The sequence below is a fragment of the Poecile atricapillus genome, chromosome 5 (assembly GCF_030490865.1).
Source record: "Poecile atricapillus isolate bPoeAtr1 chromosome 5, bPoeAtr1.hap1, whole genome shotgun sequence".
NCBI classification, from domain to species: domain Eukaryota; kingdom Metazoa; phylum Chordata; class Aves; order Passeriformes; family Paridae; genus Poecile; species Poecile atricapillus.
Genome location: NC_081253.1, coordinates 15,109,640 through 15,132,955, shown reverse-complemented (window position 1 = coordinate 15,132,955; position 23,316 = coordinate 15,109,640). Strand labels below are relative to the sequence as shown.

Below are 23,316 nucleotides of genomic sequence, written 5' to 3'. Positions count from 1 at the left end.
TTTTGAAGCTGCTGGGAGTAGAACAGCAAAGTGAAATCGGGAGGTGTTTTCTAGGCCCTGTGCACACCTGATATTTCTTGCTTGTTCGTTTGGCTATTTAAAGCCCCAGCATGGACTTGTAAATGCAGGTGAGATGCATTTACAAGACTGGAGGTGAGGAGCTGAGTTTTGCTCCCTGTGAGTTTGACTTTTAGCCTGATGTCATCATGAAGGTTTATTTAGTTTGTTCAGTTTAATCTGCCAACCCCCCCCCCCCCCCCCAAAATGCCCTCAGACCCCCAAATCTGCCTACTGTTGCAAAATCAGAGCTTGTTATGATACTGAAAGACTACAGAAACAGATGTGAACCCGTTATGAGGGAAGGGCGATGGATGGAATTTCACTTAGGAGTGACTGAATCTGTAAAGAAAAAAAAAAAAAAAGAAAGAAAAGAAAAGAAGAACGGCTTTAAGAAAATGCAACCAATAATTAATACAGGGATTGGGTTTGCCTAAGGCTACCTGGAGGCCCCGTGCTTAGGAGAGAGAAAAGAGGATTAGGTACTTCACTTGTAAGAACAGCACCCATCAGCTGCAGCAGATAAGATAATCACTACAGGAGCCCTGTGCTCCTGCCTGGTGGCGTTGACTGGCAGCGTGAGTCAGGCTGTGGCCACACGCCCACACGGGAGCACAATTAGCGAGGTGCTGCAGGCAAGGCTGCTCTCCTTGGAAAACAGAACTGATCCCTGCAGCTGCAGGCCAGAAACTGGGAGGTGAGTCTATTCCAGCAGGGAAGTTGTTCCCTTGGAAGGGTATGGGGCTGATATTGCCTCCATGCCTGCACAGATTAAAGGGCATAAGAGTCTGGTAACAGACTCCTTTCAGTGACATTAAGTGGCAACATGCACTCAGACCAGGGACAGGGTAAATACGTGTGTTTAACACACCACACAGGCAAACTCGTGAACTTTGCCATGGGATGTAGCTACAAGAACATTTAGCCAGGTTAAAGGGAAAACAGAAAGTCTCCGAATTTTCTGTTGAATATGAGTTTTTTCACAGTAACTGGAATGAATTTATCATGATTTTGAAAGGGATGTTAGACTTGTTGATTCCTAGTGTGAGCTAATGCTGATTTTTAAAGAGCAGACAAAGATCTAGCTTGGGATCTGGGTTTGTTTCATCCCATGATGGTAAATTCTAATATTTTACTCCTTTCTGGGGCCCTCCTGGTGCTGCTGACTGTTTGAACCAGGACATGGCAATAGATAGACCTTAGTTCTGCCATTATCTGTGATCCTATGAAATAATCTGCTCTATCTCTCTAGGGAGGTCTGAACTGCATCGTCAAGGGTATGTGATATGTTTCAATAGTCTCTCCCCAGGGAGCTTCTTGCATTTGTCTGGCTCTGCATCCCCAAGACACATCACTGGTGGGAATTCTTCATCCCACTGACAAAACCTTTCCTTGATGTCACGGTGCTTACTCATTGCTTGGAAACCTGCACATGCTTTGCCCTCCTAATCAATTTTTAGAAGTGGCTTGGTGCCATTTGCCCTCCCTTGATCCTTCCTAAAAAAGTGATTCCTTCCAAGCTAGGCAGTGCTGTCCCCCTTTGTCCAGCAAATTATTTATTTATCATTTTTTTGAGGACACAAAAGTTCTCCATCCAGATCCCCAGAGCTATATATACACTTGGTGTGCCTTGTTCTCATATTAGGGCTCGCAAATAAGGAAAACATCTTGCTGTGCTGGATCAAGCATTTCACAGCATCGTGCCCTGGCTCCCAAGACAGTGTGTTACTGGCCAGCTGCCTCTGCACATGGGTCCAGTTGCATCAGCCCCTACTCCTGCTCGGTAGTCAATGGGCCAAACTCTGTCCTTACTTGGATTCAGGGACGATCTTAGTGGAGTTGCAAAGGTAAAAACAAAATTAGAATTGTGCCTCCTTTTCCGTCCTCCTTCTCCAGGGACGAGAGGCAGAAGATTAATGGCAGCTTGCTTTGCCCGGTGCTTTCCATCCGTGCAAAGTTATTCACTTTCTGGGATGGTCAGCCCAGGACTGTTCAGATCATTGTGGCCATGCCAATGCTTCCCAGAAAAGTTTTTTTTTTTACATATGTGCGTGCTAAAACACCAGTCTTTTAAAAATGCATGCCCCAAAATGCTGGTACTACTAGATCATATGAAATACTCATGAAGATGGTGAAATTTGAAAGTTTATTTCAATAAGTTGCTCCTGGAAGCAGGTATTTCATAATGAATTTCCACTTTTTTATTGGTAGCCTGCATAGCTCCAGAGGAAATCTTGAAGGAAAAAAAAAAGATCCCTTGCAGCTCCAACAGCAGAAGACAAGTAAATCTCTTTTTGTCAAATGTATTTCTTCTTGAAATCTTATAGACATTCTCAGAATGAAATAATTTTGGTGTCCAATCTATCTCCTTAGTTAAGGATTTACTGGCATTGCATAAGCTTCCCGTAACAAGGTAACCAGATATTGGTTGACTGCTAAAAATGGCTTTCCTGTGTTAGTCAATCCCTAGTTAACTTTCTTCAGCTGTCTTCAAAGATGCTATTTAAATCCATCCATCTTCTGGAGGCATGGAGGATACTGATACACAGACAGAGGTACATGTCAGCTCATGATAGTTTGTATTAATTACTAGGCTATATGTGCGTTTGAACATAACTCTGGGAGTGATGGAAATCAGCCTCAAGGGAAGAGTTTGACATCAGGCTTGTCCTGGGATTCTTGAGAAGAAAAGGAAGATAAACTAAAATACTGAAGGGAAGTTGTTGGAAGGGCCTCCAAAATCTTGTCTTTGCAATGCCAGTAAATTGAGAGAAAAAGAAATGCTGTGTGTCTTACTGGAACTAGATTGCTTTGCAAGGAAAAGGTTGTTCATGTAAACCATGTTCTGATCTAGGCCAGGGTAATGTCCCTGGACACAAAGGTCATGAAAACTGTTTCCTTGTGGACTTGTGCCCAGTATTTCCCTTGTCATTCCTTACCATGCAACAACTCTCTCTGCTGTATGACTGCTTGCCATGTTTGCATCTTGTAGCCCCTAGATCTTAGTAAGCGATCACATGTCTCTTTTCAAACTCAGGACCTTCTGGTCAAGCACAATAGAGAATTGCTGGGATCATACTGTAGCTTTTCACTTGTCAAGAGAGCATTAGTTGGCCTCTAGCTTCTATAATCGGGCATTGTTAATTGGGGAACATAATGTCTTTGAGATTATGCTGCACTGGTTGAAGATTCTTGACGGAGGCAGATGATGCACATGGAAGCATGAGCCAAAAGACAGTAATTTTGAGACCATTAAGATGATATCCTTTTAGAAAGCAAGGATACAAATATTAGGCAAACTTGGGAATGGAAAGACTAAAACAGGGTAAACAATGACTCTGGAAAGTGGCTTGGAACAGTTATTTGAATAAAGGTACCATTTTTTTAATGGTCAGGGGAGTAATTCCAGGAGATGTTACGAAAAAATATCACTGAGGCAGCCTAGAGGAAGAGTATGATCTACTTAAACTTGAATCTACCGCTGTTTACAACTATGGCTTTTGCTTTAGTTGTCCAGACTTTAAAAAGAGCCTTGGAGAACAGGAAGTATTCCAAGTGAGTGAATTGGATGGACAAGGAATAATGCAAAGTCTTGAAAAAACTCCTCTATGAAACAAAGTCAGTCTTTTTATCCCAGCATTTCAGGGGTCCTCTGCTGTTTTCTCAGAGGGTCTTGGTGTGGGCTCAGGTCTTTTGATGATCACCTCTGGCATATTCAGCCAGCACCTTGTTTTCACAGCACAGTTCCTGACTGTCTTGACCCCTGTTTTCAGATGGGTTTGACTGAGGCAGCAGGAGGTGGGCAAAGTGACTTTTGGAAGGCTCTGCAGAATGACTCAGCAGCTTGGCTCTGGTTACATGACCCAGAATCCACTTGGCACAAAATCTGCCTCCTCTCACTGCTGGTCCACTCCTCTGACTGCTGCAGCACAGCTTGTCCTTGCCCTCACTCACCCCAGCCCTTACTCTGGGGCTCTGCTTCATCTTCCTTTCTGTGGCCACCAAGACAGTTTTTAACCTGGCCAGGGCTTTTCCCTTTCAGATCCTCCAGATGTCATTGATCCAGAAGAGCTTTGGTCCTGTCTGAAGACAATAGATGGAAGGTACTTCTGCCCCACACTGCCATGTTGCCCCTGGCTAGTCATACAATTCCCACCCCCATGCTTCTGTTCTGCATCAGCTGTTTGGAATTCTTTTCATCTCCAACCCTTGAAACTGACTGCTTCTTCCTGTCTGGATCGAAGTTGAAAGTTCCATTTGTTTAATCTGGCTTTTAATTGACCTCATCCAATGCTTCTTGATGTCTCAGCTAATCTGTATTTCTCCTCTGCTTATCTGGTGCAGTCCTTTGAAGTCCCCAACACAAGAAACTGTCCTGTAAGAGAGAATAAAAGATGAACGAGACAAAATTTCCCATCTAGCCTCACTGTCCAGTTAATATTTTAGTGGTCCTTCAGCTCTGAGGCAAGAAGGAAAAGGATGCTTCCATGGAAATATAAAACAATTTATGTTCATTGTCATTTAGCTGGAAATTTTTGTAACAACCACTGCTAAATAGTCACATTACTCATTTCTCCATCTGTCAATAAAGGCAGGTAGCACAAGCCTGCTCTCCATGGAGGTATTGCAAAGCCTGCATCTCTCAGCATTTGTGAGCTGTTCAGATGTTGTTGGAAAGGATGCGAGAAAATATGTTTGTGCTGTTTGCAGTTACCAAGTTTGTCTAGGGCAACTGAGGGAATTAGATACGAAAATGCCACTGAAATGAGAGTTGGGGAGAAGGGATGGGTGAACATTATGGAAGGCTACCTCTTCACATAATCAAGCAGAATCACAGGATAGGTGGGGTTGGAAGGAACCTCTGGAGATCATCTACTCCAACCCCCTTGCTTTGGCAGGTTCACCTACAGTAGATTATGGATCATGTCCAGGTGGGTTTTGAACATTTCTGGAAACTCCACAGCTTCTCTGGGCAGCTTCTTCTAGTGCTCTTACCTGATGTTAGCTAAGACATACCCCTTCACCCTGTGTCTGCAGAGGCCAAAATGGGTTTTGTCAGCTTCCCTCTCTTGCCAGAAGCATGAGCAAAAAAGCCAAGCCAGGTCTGGCTTCTGACCTGAATTCAGAATTTTCAGGTAAATGAATTTCTGAGGTGTTGAAGCTGGATGGGACTTGGGGTCCACCTTAAGTCCAGGTGTCACCATCTCAAGGTATTTGTTTTGCTCTGAGCTCCAGAACTTCTACTGGAGGCAGCGCAAACATAGCTGGAGTGCTTGGATTTAGAACAGAGGTTAAACCACCTCAGACTGCTGCTAAAAGCAGTGTTTAGGAATCTGACATTACTACCTAAACTCCACTTAAAGCTAACAGGATGTGAGCTCCTAAGTAGTAGTATGTGTTCTTGCCTTCAATGGTAAATGTTTTAAAGCTTCCAGCTTTCAAAGTTGAAAATGGCAAGACAATTGCATCCTTAGTGTAATGGATGCAGTCCTCATTGATTTCAGCTTTTGGGACATTATTGTTATGAAAGTGTTCTGTGCAAACTTTGCAAAGAAATGAAAGACTTTGCAGAGGCACAGCAGGGAGCATTACAAATCAAAGGATAAGTTCTGCAAAGCTGTTTGCTCATGAGTCATTGCATGAACAGAGTCCAGGACTCGGAGGAAATAAAAGGGTCTTACTAAAAGCAGCATACCATTGAGTGTGTTTGTATATATGTGCAAAGCCCAGTCTTAGCTCCAGAGGCATCACAAAGACTGAAAAAGTCCATGGCAGGAATTTAACTTGGTTCTGTCTGATACAAGCTTGTTATTTTCATCCTGAGACAGTGAGCTCCACTCTTCACTGTACAACCCAATTCTGAGTTCAAGAGCTTAACATTTTGAGCTACTCATTGTTAATGTTATTTACTCATAAAAATCACTGTCTGAGAATGCAGAGAAATGCGTTAAAATGTGTAATGCAATGGAAGCATTGGATCAAACTCAGATCTGTGCCAGGAAAGGAAAAGATCCCATCCCCAGGTACACTCCAGATGTGCAGAACTAGGCAGTTATAGATGGAGACAGAAACTTTTAAACTGTTTTTTTTCTTAATCTGGAAGTTCCTCATGCAAACTTTTTCATAAAATTGCAGCATAAAAATCCATTGCCAAAGGGCACAGTAAAATGTTTCAGTTGAAAAAAAATATTCTAAGAGCTGGTGAGTCACCTGATGTCCAGTTGAGGACTTAGAAAAATTTAAAGAACTGTATGGAAGTAGAACTGTTCTAATCACCTTGGCAGAATTAAAATTGGGATCTCCTGGAACAGGTCTTCTCTAAGTGGTCCCCTTTCCAAATTTATTTGCAATGTGGTTCTTGGAAGAAAAATGGAGAAGTAATCGTTTCTGTCTCCATTCCCCCCTCACAGATACCATCTGGATTCCAGACGACTCACCCAAATGAAAATTAAGCTTGGTAGGGAAAAAAAAAGCCTCTCACATGTCTTGCTAAATGGATATTTTCACTATTTGCATTTTGCACCAACTGAAACAAGACAAAATTTTCTGGTAGTGAGTGTGTGTTAACATGACTTCTATTTTATTAAAAAGAAAAAAAATAATCATGGCAGTCATTTAGCTGTAATGGCCAAGATATAAAATGTCAGTTTTATTTATGGCAAGTAGCTGGGTAGAAAATATGTTCTGGCATCACTTGAGATTTCAAGAACTTTGTTTTTCTTTTTCTCTTACTGCTTGAAATAATGCTGTATTCTTAACAAACAAACAAAGCAAAACAAAGACAGAAACAGCCCTCCCCAGCAAGAGGGATCATGTTCTTCTCCCCAGACAGCCATGTCCAGAGTGAGGAGACCTGCTAGAGATGCAAGGACACAAAAATCAAATCATATGCAACAGCGACTTAAACTAATGCTTTCCATCTCTGAATTTACATGGCAGTCACTGGATAAATGGGCACTCTGGAGCTGCTGTTTTCAGCTCTGTTTTTGAGTAAAGATTCCATGCTTGGACATGAAAACTGTTCTTGTCCTAAAAAAAAAAAGTGTCACTGAAGTCAGTCCACCCTTGCCACGTGTGCAGCTGTCAATGAACCCACATTTTCCGACAACAAACACTTCCATCGGAAAATTCCTCCCCAGTTCTCAGTGATGAGCACTAATTTATTCCTTCTCCAAGTCCCCAGAGCTGCTCCCAGAGTCAGCAATACCCAGAGTGTGGCTGGGAAGACAGCAGCCACTCTGGGACTCGTGCATGGCAGCAATCTGGCTTTGTGTTACTGGTACATGAGCGTTACACTGCTGTTACTCCTGACTTGTGCCTCTGGTGAGACTACACAGGGGTCTTTAAATCATTCAAACACCACCTGAATCAGCTTCATAAGCAGGTCTGACCAAACTGGAGAACCTAGGATTTCTGGGGGCATATTTTTCATTTTCATATAGTTTCATTCTCTCTCTGCTTTCTAATTGATTTCCCTGTGGTTTACCCTTATTTATCTCTTTTCTCAAGGAAGCTTCCTTATGAGGCCACCATGCCACTGACCACAGACAGCTAAAAAGCTGCCCTGGTATAGTCCTCTTATCTGGCTGAGAAAAATGACATCAGGCAGAGCCCTGCCTCTTCTTACACTGGTAAATTAGACAAGCCAGGTTCTGTAAGCACATTTTTTTAGTGCTTCAAAGAGACACTATCTGTCCAAAAAGAGCCGAGTATGAATTTCCTAAAACAGACTTGGATCTCTCAGCCAAGCACATACTGGAGCTCTGGTTCTTTCTATTCCATGACAGCAGAATTATAAAAAGCAGGGCAGTCCCTGCTACTTTTTAGCTTCTGCTTCTACTGGCATCCCAGGGTTTCCTTTTCCAATCCAACAGAATTTTGGGACGTAGGCCAGAAAATGGATTCTCAAAATCTGGATCTGCACAGTGTTTAGCCCCAGTTTAAATCATCTTTCCCCATTTCTGGACTGGTTGTTCCGGGAGGCTAACGAGGCTTTGTTAACAGAAGGGTACAATGGGTCTTCTGAATGCTTTTGAGTGGGCAGGCCCTACTTCCAAAAATAGCTTGCTTTTTCTTCTGTTAATTAATGTAGTGTTAATTGCTGCATTCTCCTTAGACTGAGAAACCTCATCTGCAGCATTTGCCAGGCATCGTGTGCAAGGGCTGTGTGAGCCAGGCATTTTTAGCTCCTGCAGAAATGAAGGCGTTTGGATAGGAAGTGCCCAACATCTGGGGCAAAACCTCTGGATTCCCCACAGGAGCCCACCTGCTATCAGAGGGGATTATGAGTTGAAGGTTTTCGAGCATTTTGTACATAGGTGTGTGTCAGTGCCATTTAGGAGGATGTGTCTCTGTGAGAAGGTGGACAAGCAAGTCTCAAAGACTGACAAACAGGAATCTTTCAACACCCAGGACAGAAGCTCAGCGCAGCACAACTGCACCATCTGAGGTGGGAGTTCTTCCACAAAGAGTCGCCACAGCATCATAGCAGTTGAAATACATAAAGCTCCCTGAAGGGTAATGAGATTTCTAGCTTGCAAGGCCTTGGGAGATTGCAGGAGGTCTTAGGAAGGGCACAGGCAGAGTGGGTCTTACTTTAGGGTAGGGAGATGGGCTAGGAGTTTCTTCCAGCTCTATTTGCCTAAAGTGATTTATTGATAGAAGACTTTGATCTACTGAATGAAGACCTTATTTAATCCACTCTAAGATGAAGGACAAATTGAAGAAAAATATAAACTGAACATTTTTTTAACAGCAGTTTATCTAGGAAGTGCCTTGGTTCTCTGTAGCCTGATACTCAAGTCAGGATAACAGGCTGACAGATACATGTTCCTCAACACAATTATAAGCTTGACACAGGATACATGAGGTCTGCTCCTCTAATGTGCTATTGGACTTTACTTTTGATCTTTGAGTAGATTATTGGCCTGAATTAATTCATTGCTGATAATGGGACCAAAAAGAGATTGTAGCAGTGAGATATTACAATTGATGCACTGTGGAAGGCAGCTTACCTCTATTGCAGAGCACAAAAAGCACAGAAAAGTGGACTGAGAAGACAATGCTCCTGTTACCACTTCCTCTCTCAAAAGCAGGACTATACATGTCACCCTTAAACTTGTGGACCTTAACTGGCAAGGTTGTTCTCTCAGAAGCAGAGTAAAGGCATTTCTTTCAAGGCCATGCTTCAGTGATTATCCCAAACAGAGCAATCATCTAGCAAAACAAAAAAAACCCCAAATCTCTGTATTTCAACCACAGCTGATGCCTAACATGAATGCTTGGAATATTTACAAGAACTGAATTTGTACTGTAGCCTTCACAGTTTCTTTCTTTGGTATTGCAGTCACATTTACCATGGCAAACAATTGGCATTTACCATGGCAAATGAGCAAGAGAAGAATTTGCAAGGTCACAAAAATCATGGATGTACATGTTACACATGGTGAATGGTTGGGGAGAAGCAAGTACGCTCTCCGATGTTACCCCACCAAAACATCATGTCCCAGTTTCAAGGACTGATTCAAACTAATTAAAGGCCTATTCAGCCCATCTCTCCATTAAGTACAGAATATTAACAAATTCAGTGGAAACATATGGGAATGAATCTTTGTACAGAGGATGTATTAAGAGCTATACTATGCCAAAACCTAAATTATACTGTGTTGGACTTGATCAAGTGCTGAAGTAACTCAGATTATGCTGCTTTCAGAATTGCTTCTAACACTCGAAGTACAAAATTGAGCATTCCTTGCTGGGCACACACCTTTGAATACGTGTTAATCCAAACTGAAAAATATCTGGGCTAAAGGGTTGTTGTCAGTGTTGCAGACTCATGCACCATCTCTTCATTGGGAAGGGAAGATACTTTCCTTGAGCTGTTATTTTGCAGATTGCAAAAGACTAGACTCAGCCCTGTCCAGGGCTGCAGCATGAAACAAGTCAAAAGAGTATTTTTTTAAATAAAAAAAATTGTAAGAAATTTAAGTTTGGTACCCAGAATAAGGGTCTTCGCTGTTCTTCCAGCTGAAGAACTGTCATAATTTTAAGGCATTATTCTCCTCCTCAGGTTCCTGGTTCAGCAAAATGCTTCAGCACGTGGTTAATTCTAATCACTTAAGTCATCCCATTCAAGTCAGAGCTTAAACACTTTGCTGAATTGTGTTTGAAGTGGGGAATGAGAGCTTGAATTTTCAAAAGTCTCTAATTGCAATTATCTATGCCAAGGGTAGTTTTTCATCTTATTTCTGTAGTTGGTGGACAGTTTGGATTAGAAAAGAAATGGCTGCAACTCCTGTTTTATATACAAAACTCTTCTGACTACACGATGGGAGATTGTAATGCAGAGCTTTGTCTTAGAATAGTTTTGCCCTGGAATTTATTCCAACTTTTCAAAATAGAAGCAGAAGTTATCTCAAAATCCCAATCTGTTTTACGAGAGCCTTAGGTCTTCTAATTAAGATACTGTGGCTTAACAAGTTACCGTGCATCAGCTAAGCTGAGGTAATTGTCTGGATGCAAACCTTACACTAAATGCTTAGCCTAAATGCTGAGTCAATTTATCCCTGGGCAAATGAAGAATAATGTAATTTAACACTTCAGACTAAGCTGAAATGAATCACTGTGTGTTTGCCACAGGCAAAGAGAAGAGGTGTAGGGAGTTGCCCGAGCTGAGGATGGTAGCATAGTAACTCTCAATTTCGGCCACTTGAGAAGTTCAGGCATTTTCACACTGATGGGAATGGAAAACAACTGGTTCTTAGCAGTTCTGCCACATTATTCTACAGGTGTTTAACCACTTACTGGTTTAAGGAGGGAGTTCAAATGTAGCACATTCAGTAGTGAAACAGCCATTTAATGACACACAATAAAGCTGATGGTTCTCAACCAATTTCTGAAGAATATGTGTCCATCATAGAAATTGTTCATGTAAAAAGTAGATATTTGAAAAAGTTTAAAGGAACAATCTATCCATCTGTATGAAGCTAATGAGATGGCTAGGAAGAAAAGACAATCAGGAAAAGCTGTGGTAGACATCTGTATGAATATCTTTGAAAGGATGAATAGGGAATGATTTCCCACTGTCTCTTCATATTCAAGAACTGGGGTATACCAAAAGAAGATAAGTGGCAGGACAAAGAAAGGAAGAAAGGATGTTTTTCCATGCATTTTGCAATTCAGCTGTGGAACTTCATGCTGCAGTTTTATATGGTTGGGGAAAGTTTACTTGGGTTCAAAAATATTTAGACAAATTCACAAGAGTAAAATACACTAAAGTTTTAACAAAAAACCAAACATTTTGGCTCAGGAGGTTAGTGAGCCACAGATTTTTTTGGTCTTGAAGTACCTGAAAGAGTCTGATAGAACTTGGATCCATGGGCAAGTGACTACACTTTTCTGTTAATGGGGGAATGCAGTGCACATAAAGTGTGGGTATATCATGAAGGATGAATGGAGAAACTCCTGCAACCCTTAAAGATTTTGGAAGACATCAGCTTGTGTATAAAATGTCAGCCTCAGCAGAGAACAAGGGCCAAAACTGGGCCACAGGGGTGAACTCATCTGTTGCTTTAAACCAGAGGCATTTTAAGGAAGTGATTTCTTCAAAGCAAAGGTAAAGCATTCTGATGTGGTGTGTGGAGGGGAGTTAATCTACGGGGAATTTGGCATGTTCAAGTGTGTACAATAATCATTCAGGCCTCTGGGGTTTGGATTTGATGGGGGTAAGAGGCAGCTGTATGCCGATTCATGAGGAATGAGGTCAGGAACTGAGGCAATTGTTGCCAGATACCTTTGCCTGGTGATTTTATTACAGCCATGTAAGCAACCAGGGGAACTTAAGACATTTATCAGGAATCATTATTATATCATCATAGTCTATAGATCAGGTTTGATCTATAGACCATAATGACTGCACATAAAATACTGGAAGTAGCAGAACATTCATTAAATATTCATTTACTGTTCAGAAAAGGAAGAGAAGTTCTCCAGTGTGGTTCAGTAACAGACACAGAGAATCCTTTACATTACTATTTTCTTAAAGAGAAAAAACTGATTTGAAGCCTGTGGAAGTCAAGGGCATATTGAGTTATGGGAATGTACCATGTGTTTTAAGTCTATGTGAAGACAGCTGGAGAACAGAGCATGACAATCAAGCATCTTTTACAATGGGCAAAATGTTAAAAGTGAGTTTAGCTTGAACCCTGAGGACTTTAAAACTCTATCTCAACTGCTGATGATGAGATGGAGACTCAGGAATTTGCAGAAGTCTTCCCCAGTTGCAGGAGCAGACTGAAATATATGTGATTTCCTTCCACAAAGGCATAAAATTTTCCAGAAGGGTGATCAATGGCTCAAGAGGGTAGTACTCAAGATGGGGGAATAAATGGCAAAGCAGCAGCTCTGCATTGTCCAATATGAGATTGAGGGGGTGGAAAATGGACCAGACAAAATGGAAAACAGGGTTTCAGTCTACACTGAAAAATGGGTATATAAAGGAGGACATTGCCTTGCAAAATGTACAAAACAATAATCTCCAATTGAGAATCAGTGAAGTCTTAGCTGAAGTGTAGGGCCCTCAAACTTCACAAAGGGACAAAGCAACTGGTGAGATCCAGAGAAAAAAGAAGAGGCTGACCGAGTATCTAGAAAACTATAGAGGAAAGACTGAAAGCTTTAGTGTCCAACACACTCCCTACCTCCGTGTTTTAAAGAGAAACGGATGTAGAGGAAGATGCTGAAAAGTTCTTGGGTTCTGTGGTACAAAAGAAGAGAGACTGAAGGCTTGAAAAGACATGGGAAATGTCAGTTTTGCACTGGGAAGATAGCAAGGGGAGTGAAGCTCTGAATTCTCTGCCTGGTAATTTGAGGTATCTCCACAGCTGAAGGATTAAAATGACAAATTAGACAACTATATGTGATACAGGCTGAACACAGATACATGAAAGGCATGAGTACTTCAACAACCTTCACATGGGGAGCTGCTCACAGGGACCTTCCTTCCCAAAGGCCTTCCTGTCATGGACATGTCTCTGCAGTACCCTTTGTAGTGGAGCAAGGGGCACTTCTGTTGTCTAAGGTGCATTTATTTACACCATTTCTAGTCCAGAAACCATGCACATACTGTGAGATGCCTCCAAAGATTTGTGCAGCTTTTGGTCTGATACCAGGACAAAGAAAAAGAACTGCACAGTGGGAGGAAAGGGTATTTTTTTTTCCCTGCCAAGTTAATATTTTTAAACTTCGTAATCAACTTTCTGCCACATCAGAGGCCTTTTCAGAGTATCTGAATATTAAAACACTTTTTGATTTACCTTTGTTTGTCACTTCTTTATTTATGTGATTTGCTGAAGGCTTCAGAAGTGATATATCTAAACCATTCCCAGTGAAAGGTGCCTGGATATTTATAAGTTCCTTTAAATCGCCTCCTATCCTTGGGCGCTATGTATTCAGCTCCATAACCACTGTCCTGCTTCTGTGTTCTGTATCTGTAAATCTCTTGCAGTTCACAGATCATGTTTTTTACTGTTTCTTACACAGTGTTATCAACAAGACTGCTAATATGGATTCTAGTCTCTCTGGTGGAAACTCCTTGAGACTGGGGATGTGAAAACACATCTAAGTGTCCTTCTTTAACTCTGGGTGCTTATACTAGGATCAGAATCCCTGTAAACATTCTGTGCATATATTTAGGAGCAAAAGAAGGGTGCTTCCTAAGGAATACAGATCTAAAACCAGATTTTAAATGTTAATATCATTCTACAGTCCAGGTAGGGATCCCCACTAGATAACATTCATGACATGGCTGTTTTGAAGCATCTCAGAGACATGCCAAATCCAGGTTCATGAAATGCTTTATGGAAGTCAGACTTCTGTTTGTTTCTTGTTGCCATAACATCACCTGGAAAGATCAGCTGTGTCAGTACTTTCTCTCACGTGAAGATCTTTCCCTTTAGAGTTTGTATTTGTTTGGCTCCTTTGAGGACAGTACAAAAAGACTTCCCAGAGACCCAAGAGTATTTTCCACTGGGTCCCTGTCACATACCATTCCCATGAACAAAAGTCTGTGGTTTCTATGTGTTTGGTGGAAAACCTACCTGTCCCTCCAGAGTCTGTGATTTTGGAAGAATCATTGCTTGGTCAATTTGAATCTCAAATGACTGAATGCAAGCAAAGAGCAACACAAGCAGCATAGAGTGGTGAGCAATTTCTGGTGTAAGAGGAATTGCAGAGGAAAGCAGAGTAAAGTCACATCTGCTTGTATAAAATGTCATCAAGCCAAGACCTTAACTGTTTTTGTTTCTTTACCAGAAAAAATGAGAATGATCCCTCAAATTTTTCTTAAAGTCACAGCTTACCTCCAGAATATGCCAAAACTGATCTTTGGGGAGTCTAGAGATGCCAAATCCTGTCCACATTATTTTGGGATGTCCTGGTGTTAAGCTAGTAGAGTAACATTCAGTTTGACCAACCCACAAACTTTCTTGCATTCAGAAAGCAAAGTAGTTGTCAAGTCTCTCATCTGTAGGGCTCCAACAGATAAAAATGAATAGTTATATCTTTCAAGAGGCTTCATAAAAATATGTTTTATTTTCCATCCTTTGAGATGCCATAGGGATAGCATCATAAAAGGATCATTCAGTTTGTGGCTATGATGGAAAACATATTAAAAGTTCCCCCATGATGATAATATTCACTGGGTTCCCCAGCTCCCTCTCTTCCCTGCTGTCAGACTCTGGCAATGAGTTCAGGTGCAGCAGAAACTCAGGAAAAGTAGTGTGACAGCAGGTTTAATTTCAGTTAGGAACTGAGATGAGGCCAAGATCATTGAAGGTGATTTAAGGAAGGTAGGGTTGAACCTGTCACTAGAGTTTCAAAATGCTCTGTTTTCCTTAATGTATGATTATGCTGGTCCCTATGGATCAGCACTGGATTTATGTTTGCAGAAATGCTTAGCTGTAAATTAGAAGATGTTTTCGAGCTGTGCTTCCCTAGCTGTAAGACATAGATTTGCAGTCCCTGCTGAGCCATCAACCATCCTAGGGGAGATAAGCCAGAAGAACTTGACTCTTGGGCTCAGAAATAGTGGTGAAACATGGAGGACTGTCAACATTTCTGGGAGACATGATGTCTCTTTTATAGACTAGCTGTTTTCCTGTGCTAGGGTTGGGACAAAGTAGGAGGCATTTGGTTTTCCAGGTCTGTTCTCGTGGTTAAGAGAAGAGTTTGACTAAGAATGGATGATATTTGAATTTGTATGATTGGAATTGAACCTTACTCTCGCCTGTTGAGTGACATCTTTTTCCAGAGGGCACAATTTCAGGCTTGTTGCAGGTCCTGCAGGCTAGTGTGGCAGCTGCTGCTGGATGGGGTGCTCCTTGCATCTGTCTCTCAGGCTACAGAAACTAATGCCTAACCATGCCACCCCAATCATCTACTGAGCCTCAGGCAGACCTCTGGGCTATTTGTTCAGCTGGGGCAAGTTTTCCTTCTTAATCTTTTCAGTTTGGCAGGAGCCCTGCTGAGCACACAAGGAAGCTCATCAGCTGCTGGCTCAATGTTTGGACAAGGGGATAACTCCTGCTGGGGCTAGTGAGCTCCAATCCTGTCTAATTTACATTGTTATTTATTCTGCAGGCATTCCTGTGCTTCCTGAGTACAAGCTGGCTTTTCAGCACGTTTACAGCACACTCCCACAGTGAACTCAGCAGTGATAGGCAACTACACACAGAAGCAGCAGCCCCTTGCTTGGTGGAGAATGATGCTTGTAAACCAGCAATGAGGCCATCCCCTGCTGAGGAAGGAGTCTGATTTACCAGGTTCCATCTTCTTCATGTTCTGGTGTCGCCCTGAAAACTCAGCTTCTGAGCTTGCTAACATAGTTTTCTAAAGACTTTCCCAGGACCTATAAATCCTGGAGGGAAAAATAAACTCTCTCTTCTCTTCACCACACCTCGACCTGTGTCCGTGTGATCTATTCATCTTCAGTGGCAACATTCTGGGGCCTTGCACTTTGTTCAAATTGCTGTAGTTGTCAAGTCAGTTTTCCAGGTATGCATCACTCCCTAGCAAACCTGGAAAAGGTGCTCTCCATCCTCCACGTGATGTCAAAGTGACTTGGTCAATGGTACGTGAGGAAAGGCACAATGCATTAGCTAATGTGACCACAGGGTCACTTGTAAGTTCAGACCTGATTGTCCATCTGGAAAGGGCTGCACAGGGCAGGTCTGCGTGACAAAACCATGTGCAGCAGTGCAGAGCTTGGTGAGTTTACACCAGCTGGTGCATGGCAAGAGGTCACCTGCAGGGACTGCCTCCACACCGGCATGCAGCCAAAGTCTCTAATCTCTAGCCTTGAGAAGAAATGCCATCAGCTCTTTAGGGCTGATGCCACATCTGAGGTTTGATTAAGCTGTAAGGAGTAAAAGTCACCTCTCCATGCCAGAGATAGCTATCCATAACTGCTGGGATGGAGTCAAACCTTGGCAAGGAGGAATGGCTTTGGTGTCTTCTTTGACAACCACCTGCACCTGTCTGAGGCATTCCTAAGGCAATCAAAAAGTGATAAATGAAATATCACTGCATGGAAATAGCCTGCTGTTAGAAAAAACAAAAACGATGTCTCTTGCAACAGCAGCTGCCACTGTGGTCTTTCCGCTCCACTCTGCCTCCTGGACTAGATCTGCCTGCCACGTAGCGCTGCTGATGGGCACAAGGCTCAGACTAGGAACTGCTGCTCTCAGTAGAGCATCACCTGGGAGGTGATGAAGACAAACAAAGGCAACTCTAATTTTTATAGCACTGCTAAGCCCTTTCTTTTTTAGGGTTGGATTTAGCTGGGAGCCCCTGGCTGCCTGATGACGTGTGAATGGGATGTCGGTGAGGGGCTGACCTTAGAGCTGATGACAAGTTGTACTGGCAAGAACCGCTGTCGCTGAGTGAAGGCTGAAACCGCGGAGCAGAAAAACCAAGGTAGGTTTGGCGCAGAGTGCAGGAAGCAGGCACAAATATGTGGGATGGCAACTACAGATTAACATAGAAGCATTATGTCACAGGGATGATTAGGGCATGATAGGGCACCAAAATCAAACAAACAAGGTATGGGATTTTGAAAACCAAATTGAGCTGTACTCTCTCTGTATCACAGCCCCAATTTAAGTGAGATTTACAGCAGGAATTTGTTTTTCTCCCTCCTCCTTTTCTTGTGGAAGTACTTGTTTTCCTTTACCTGGGAACAGAGGACATCCTGTCCATAAATCTTTATGGCTTTCCAGAAGTTTTATATTACTTGTGTAGCTCTGATATACCCCAACTTGGCCCTGCCTTCCCTCAGGAAATTTTTTCATGTTCAGATTTATGTTCAAAGTGGCCCCAGCACTTCAGGAAGGCAAAGACTATGCAGCTTCTTACATCCTTCCTGTGCTATGGGCAAGGATTTTCATGTCACCTAGAGAATTCATGTATGTGATTAGATATACATGCACATGGATCCACACAGTCTTTTGCAAGCAGGCATGCAGGACGTGTTTTGCCCACACTCCAAATTGGTCCAAAAGCCATGGAAATGTGATCACAAGGTGCTGAGTGGCAACTAATATAATCTACTTCTAAAAAACTCTTATTAGCTGGGCTCAGCAATGCACTTAAAAGACTGCATTAGATCCCACGGGGAGCTCTCTTGTGTTGGGTCAATTCAGAGCACAGTATTTCATGAAGACATGCCTAATATTTCATCCCATAGGGTTCTGACTCCTTTTAATGAGGTTTATCAGATTCAGATAGAAAAAACATAAGCACAGGAACAGAAAATTCTCCATGGACCACCAGTCTGGACATCATAGCCAAAGAACCTCTCCGTAAGAACTAGCAAGACCCCAAAATGAAGTGAACTAGACTGATGTTGACAGTTTATTACAGTTCTTGGCTGGATTAGTGAACATACTTTTTTTTTTTTTTTTTTTTTTTGCAAGGCATTGTATTTTAAGCCAAAAAAATGCTGTGATTTATATATCATCTTAGATTTGAACCAAGAGCTCATTGATGTGTTTTCAAAGTAAGGAAATTTCACAGGACTGAATTGTTCTGGAGCTAGAGCGTGTCACAGGGAGGTGTCAGTATCTGATGACTAGCCTGAGTCAGGGCAAGCAAAGCCAGCATTAATCTTCAGGGGTAAATCCACCTACCCTACATTTCTCCCATTCCCTTCTCTGCTCTTACAGCAGCAGAAGCATCCCTGTGGTCTCACAGTGAATGTGGTCAAGGATCTGATCCACTTGAAAACTAGTGGAAATATAAAAGCAGTTCAGTTTCAGTTGGATGAGCTTTCCAGACTTAAATATCATGTGGCTGGAGCATGACTGTCTCCCTCAGTTTGTGCTGGGTAATTCTGACTAGGAACCAGGCTGAACCTTTCCCTATGGCTCCTAATGGCACATCAGCACTAGAACACAGGGAGAGGTATCCAACAACTCCTCTGACCCGGTGTACCAGGCAAAAGGAACAAGCCAGAAACTGCAATTCATGTAAGACCATCATCTGCACTGGTTTCTTAGAGGCAATCCCATGTTCCCTACAAAGCCTCCTCACTTTGTGCAGTGATGTACAGACTTGAGTATCCTTGTGGATAGACCTCGAGTCCTCAAGGCTTCCTGACCATAATAATGAAGACATGACCCAAGGAAAAGGGCTGATTTAATGTGACTGAAATAACTGAGCTGGATTCCTGCCTCTACTTTTTATCTATGTGTAAATTACAATCACTTTTGAAACCAGGAAGAAGAAAGGAACTACAGCCTAAAGAAGAGTACAGTTTGTTGGGAAGTGTGTTAGAACAGACCTACTTAATCTGTACAGAGCATTCATGTCCCAGCATTCAGCTAGCTATGTACAGACATCTAGTTGCCTTCGTCTGTCAGATGCAGTGGGGAGACTGGTGACAGGAAATCAGGCTTCTGCTCTGAAGCAACCTCTAAAGAAACTTCTGCTTTGGTTTCAAAGGGTGGTGGGTCATTACAGATTTCTAAATCACATCTTATGTATTTAGGAAAGAAAGCAGACAGCTTTATTCAACGTTCCCATCTGAAACACTTTCAATTGGTTTCTGTAGGTCCCATGAAGTTCCCTGAGACCTTCCACCAGGGAAGAGTTCTGGATGTGTTTTTCCTGCCCCATTCCCAGGAAGTCACAGTAAGAACACTAAGGCCAGGTCACAGCTGCCATCTCCAGAGTACAGAAGAGGAGAAGTAGCCTATATTATCAATTTTCCTGTGACATGTTAAACACCTTGGGGCAGTACTGATGGACACCTTTCAGCTCTGCATGGAGAGGTCAGGTGCTGTCTTGGGCTGTAGTCTTTTATCCTCATGTCACCCCCCTTTTTCTGTCCTGGTCCCCTATCTGCTAGCAAATCACTCTTTCCTGTGAAAGTTGTTTTTTTTTTTTTTTTTTCTGGTTTTTTTTTTGTTTGTTTGTTTTTTTGTTTGTTTGTTTGGTCAGACTTTGGGCTCATCTCTGAGAAATTCAGCAGAGAGAGTGGATACTACAGATGACTGTGGAGCAACAAATGAGAAGAGGGTTAGTGTACAGAAATACTACATTACAAGACATTTCCAAAGAAAGTCCTGCAGAGGAAGCTCTTTGTAGAACAAAGATCCCCTAACCCAATTGACCCAGAGTTTCTGACTCCTCTGACACCCATGTCATCCTAACCTTTAAATCAAAAGTCCTGCAGCAAAGGACAGGGAGAACAAAAAGCTTGATATTTAGGACACGGTTTGTAGGCTAGGGAAACCTGATTGTGGTTCTTGGCTTCTCCAAAAACTTCCTTCCTGTCATTTTCTAAGTGGTTTAATTCCTTCTGTGTAGCAGTGCTTATTGACACATTCTGCCCAGTATTGCTCAGATACAGGGCTGAGAAATGGGGACTGGGTGGCTTTTCTTCTTTTAGATGTTTGTCAGGTCAGCTTAGATGAGAAAGTGTTTGGAGGATGGAAGAGGAACAACAAAGAGCAATTCAGCTTGAAGGGATACATCCAGCATGGAAAACCTGAACCCAAACATTCAGCTTTGGCAAAGTCATAAACAACCAAAACCAGCGTGTGTTGTAATAGACGCTTTGTGCAAGTGGCCAGTGCTGCAAAATCAATCTCTAATAAAGTCACTGAGTTTCATGCACATCATCAGCCTGATTTTTGCTGAGGCTTTCCAGTGGTGGTGTGATGCCACTACAACAAACTACAACAAACTGTGGACAGAAAAAAGCAGATTGGATGGAAAAAACTCCCCATCCTGATAGTTTCAAGCCACCATGCAGAAACCTGTAGTCAAAAAGCATCTTCAGAATTGGTGCTTTTCTCCCAGCACAATTCACATGTGTGCTTTTGAAGTTTAAGATCTTTTAAAATAGGGTGAGAGCATAAAGTGTACTCCTGGCATCTTCCCCTTCAGGGAGGACTTTATTATGATGAGATTCCTGAAGAACAGATTATATTCCTACCTCATAGGGAAAAGCAAGATCTTCCTAAATTAATCCATGCCAGATCTGAGCAATAGGAAAAAAATATCCATCAAAAAGCCAAATCTGGCAATAGGATTTATCAGCATGGCATGAGTACCTCACACCTGCTGGGCTCCAGGGGAAATTCTCACTACTTCTGGCACCACCAGTATGTCCCACACCCTGTCTCTAGTTACAACTCAGCTGAAAAGCACTGGGAGAAAAATGAGTAAAAAGGGACAGAAGTGGGCCTATCAATCACAGGAATTAAAATCCTCCTTTTCCCTCTATCTAGGTGATGTGAATCCCCTACAGACTCTGTAAGTGACAGTGCAAATAGGAGCAGCAAAGTGTCAATAAACTCTTCTCACCATCCTTTGCAGGAAGACCCTTGCATCTCCTCATCCAGCCCTTTCTCTTAACCCCATGTTTGCCCTGGTACAGCCACAGGATCTGAACTTCATCAGAGTCTTCTCTGAAACCATGCACCTTCCCTTCCAGAAGGCTGTTTTGGATAGGCATGCAGCCTTACAGCTGTAAGTGTTTCACTGCTTGTTTAGACTGTCACTGACCAGGAAGCATCTGCAATGACTTTGTATGGATGAGACTTGGCAGCAGTATGTTACCATCTGACCTGATGTTGTGGTTGTTTAGCTTTTTTCCTAATTTTTTATTTTTTTTTTTTAAACTCGCTTCTCCAAGGAGATCTGGGATCTGGGACATGTTAAACATTATTTTGCTGACTTTAAATTGCTTTGCAATACTGCAGTCAGCTTGGACGCCAAACTTAAGCCCGTAAACTCTATTTTTAACCTTGAGTTTGTCAGTGCAATGGACAGTATCATATCAAAGTATTTAAGGGTTTGTGGTAAAACTTCCTCAAAACAGTTTTTGCTCAGATGAGAATAGTCTTACTGGAAGCCTAAACAGATAGGAGCTATAAAAATTTGGTTTAAAATTGAATCAGGCTGCAGGAAGAAAACAATCCTTTTTTACCATGGCAGCATAAAAGCAGGCTGGTTTTGGAACACGGATGGGTTTCGTTTGTAGCAGACACATAACACCAGCCTAACTCCAACGTGGTCCTGAAAGGATCCATGTGTGGAAGCTCCTGTTCTACAGAAGGATGCTGTATTCATGTAACAGAGCTGCTCCCTGTCAGCTAAACCAGTGTTTGCCTTCCTGCCCCAGAGAATTGAACACACACCAAGTTATATTTTGAGTGCCTTTGTAGCAGGGGTCCACTGCCTTGAGAATTATGAGAAGGGAGGTTTACCCTCAGGCAGGTGGCTGGCTGGGCTCACTGTGGGTGAAGCCAGTGTTGGACATCCCACATGGCTCATGTTGGATGTCTGGCAAGCAGGAGCCACATGGGACTCTGTGTGTGAGCCATGCAGAAGGGTCAGTAACACCTGTCTGTAAAACATCTGTATCCTGAAGTTGAATAGCTTGTAGCTATATAGAGTGTTCTTCATGGAGATATTGATCTTTCAGCTCCTGAAACCAGGGAGACAACTGCCTATGGAGCAGGGAGTGTGAGTGCAGATGGACACCTGGATCACCCCCGAGCCCCAAGACACCTCTCTGCAGCACAGCAAACACATAGTGCAATCATTTCTCTCAGGAGCTCAGGTCTACTCTCCAGGAAACTGCTACCAGAAATATGATGCCACATGAAATCCCCGAGCTGTCACCACAGCAGAGTAAAGCTGACAACTGTGTTTGAGCCTATGGATGCTTTAGACAGACACTAGAGGACCAGTGGGTTGGATGTTCATCTTCAGGAATATCACTGGTAAGGTTCTTGGGGAGTACATTTATTTTTGTTTGTTGGTTTGGTTCTTTATTTTGTTGTCCTTTCTGCACTGAAACAAACAATCTATGGAATTAGAAAGCTGTGAAAGAACAGATTTTACCTGACAACCCAAAAGCAGTTTGTGAAATCTGATGTACATTCCTGGACTTGTCTTAAAATTCAGGAAATTTTTCATGGCAAATGTGCTGTATCTACCTGAGAATGAAGAGTACAAATGAGTCTCATATGATTACAACTGGGTGAAAAAACAAGACGTACAGATGAGAAAAAAAGACAATACTGATGAAAAATTACCTTTGAATATCACAGCGATTTACTACCTACTTTAACTGCGTAAGACTTTCCTGATACCTGAACTGGACAAAAGGATACTGCCATTACTAGATCCTTATAGACTATATTTTAAGGAAAATAATGAACTCAAGAAAAAGATGTTGAGATCATGAGTAGCAGCCTGAAATGACATGCTAAATGCTCATTCTCTCAGGCTTTCATTAAGATAGACAGATGGTGGATTGAGGTCTGGTTCAGCTTCTTTTGGTGCTGCAGACATTCATCTTGGTATTTTAGAGAGCTTTTCATTGCCCATTGGCTGGTGGTCAGCTTTCAGCTTTTCCCCTATACTGTTTTGTCTGTATCTGCACTGTTTTCCCACCAAAGTCCAGAGAACAACCAGGAAAATGTTGTACCTTTCAGCCACATAGCTTCCTTGTGGGCACACTGCAGATTGTACCTATTTCTGCCTTCCAGCTCACTAAATCACCTCATGGGCTATGGTGGCATCATTAATCTTTTTGGTATACAATGGTGCATGGTCTAAAACCCACTCAGGACTTGTTGGCTTCTTGTCTGAGGTGACACTCTGGCCCTGCAACAAGCACAGTGTTTCAGGAGAGGACTCTAGCTGAGAATCTGTAGTATAGTATAGGTGCAAATGCTTCTTGTGAAG

At 42.4% G+C, this 23,316-nt stretch overlaps 1 long non-coding RNA gene across 1 annotated transcript; it reads left to right on the top strand.

Moving 5' to 3' along the window:
• The first annotated feature begins 654 nt into the window (after positions 1-654).
• On the top strand, positions 655-22,559 carry LOC131579676 (uncharacterized). Its single transcript, XR_009277750.1, has 3 exons — positions 655-754; positions 16,881-17,028; positions 22,046-22,559. It is a non-coding gene; the product is annotated as an uncharacterized LOC131579676 (long non-coding RNA).
• Positions 22,560-23,316: the final 757 nt, after the last annotated feature.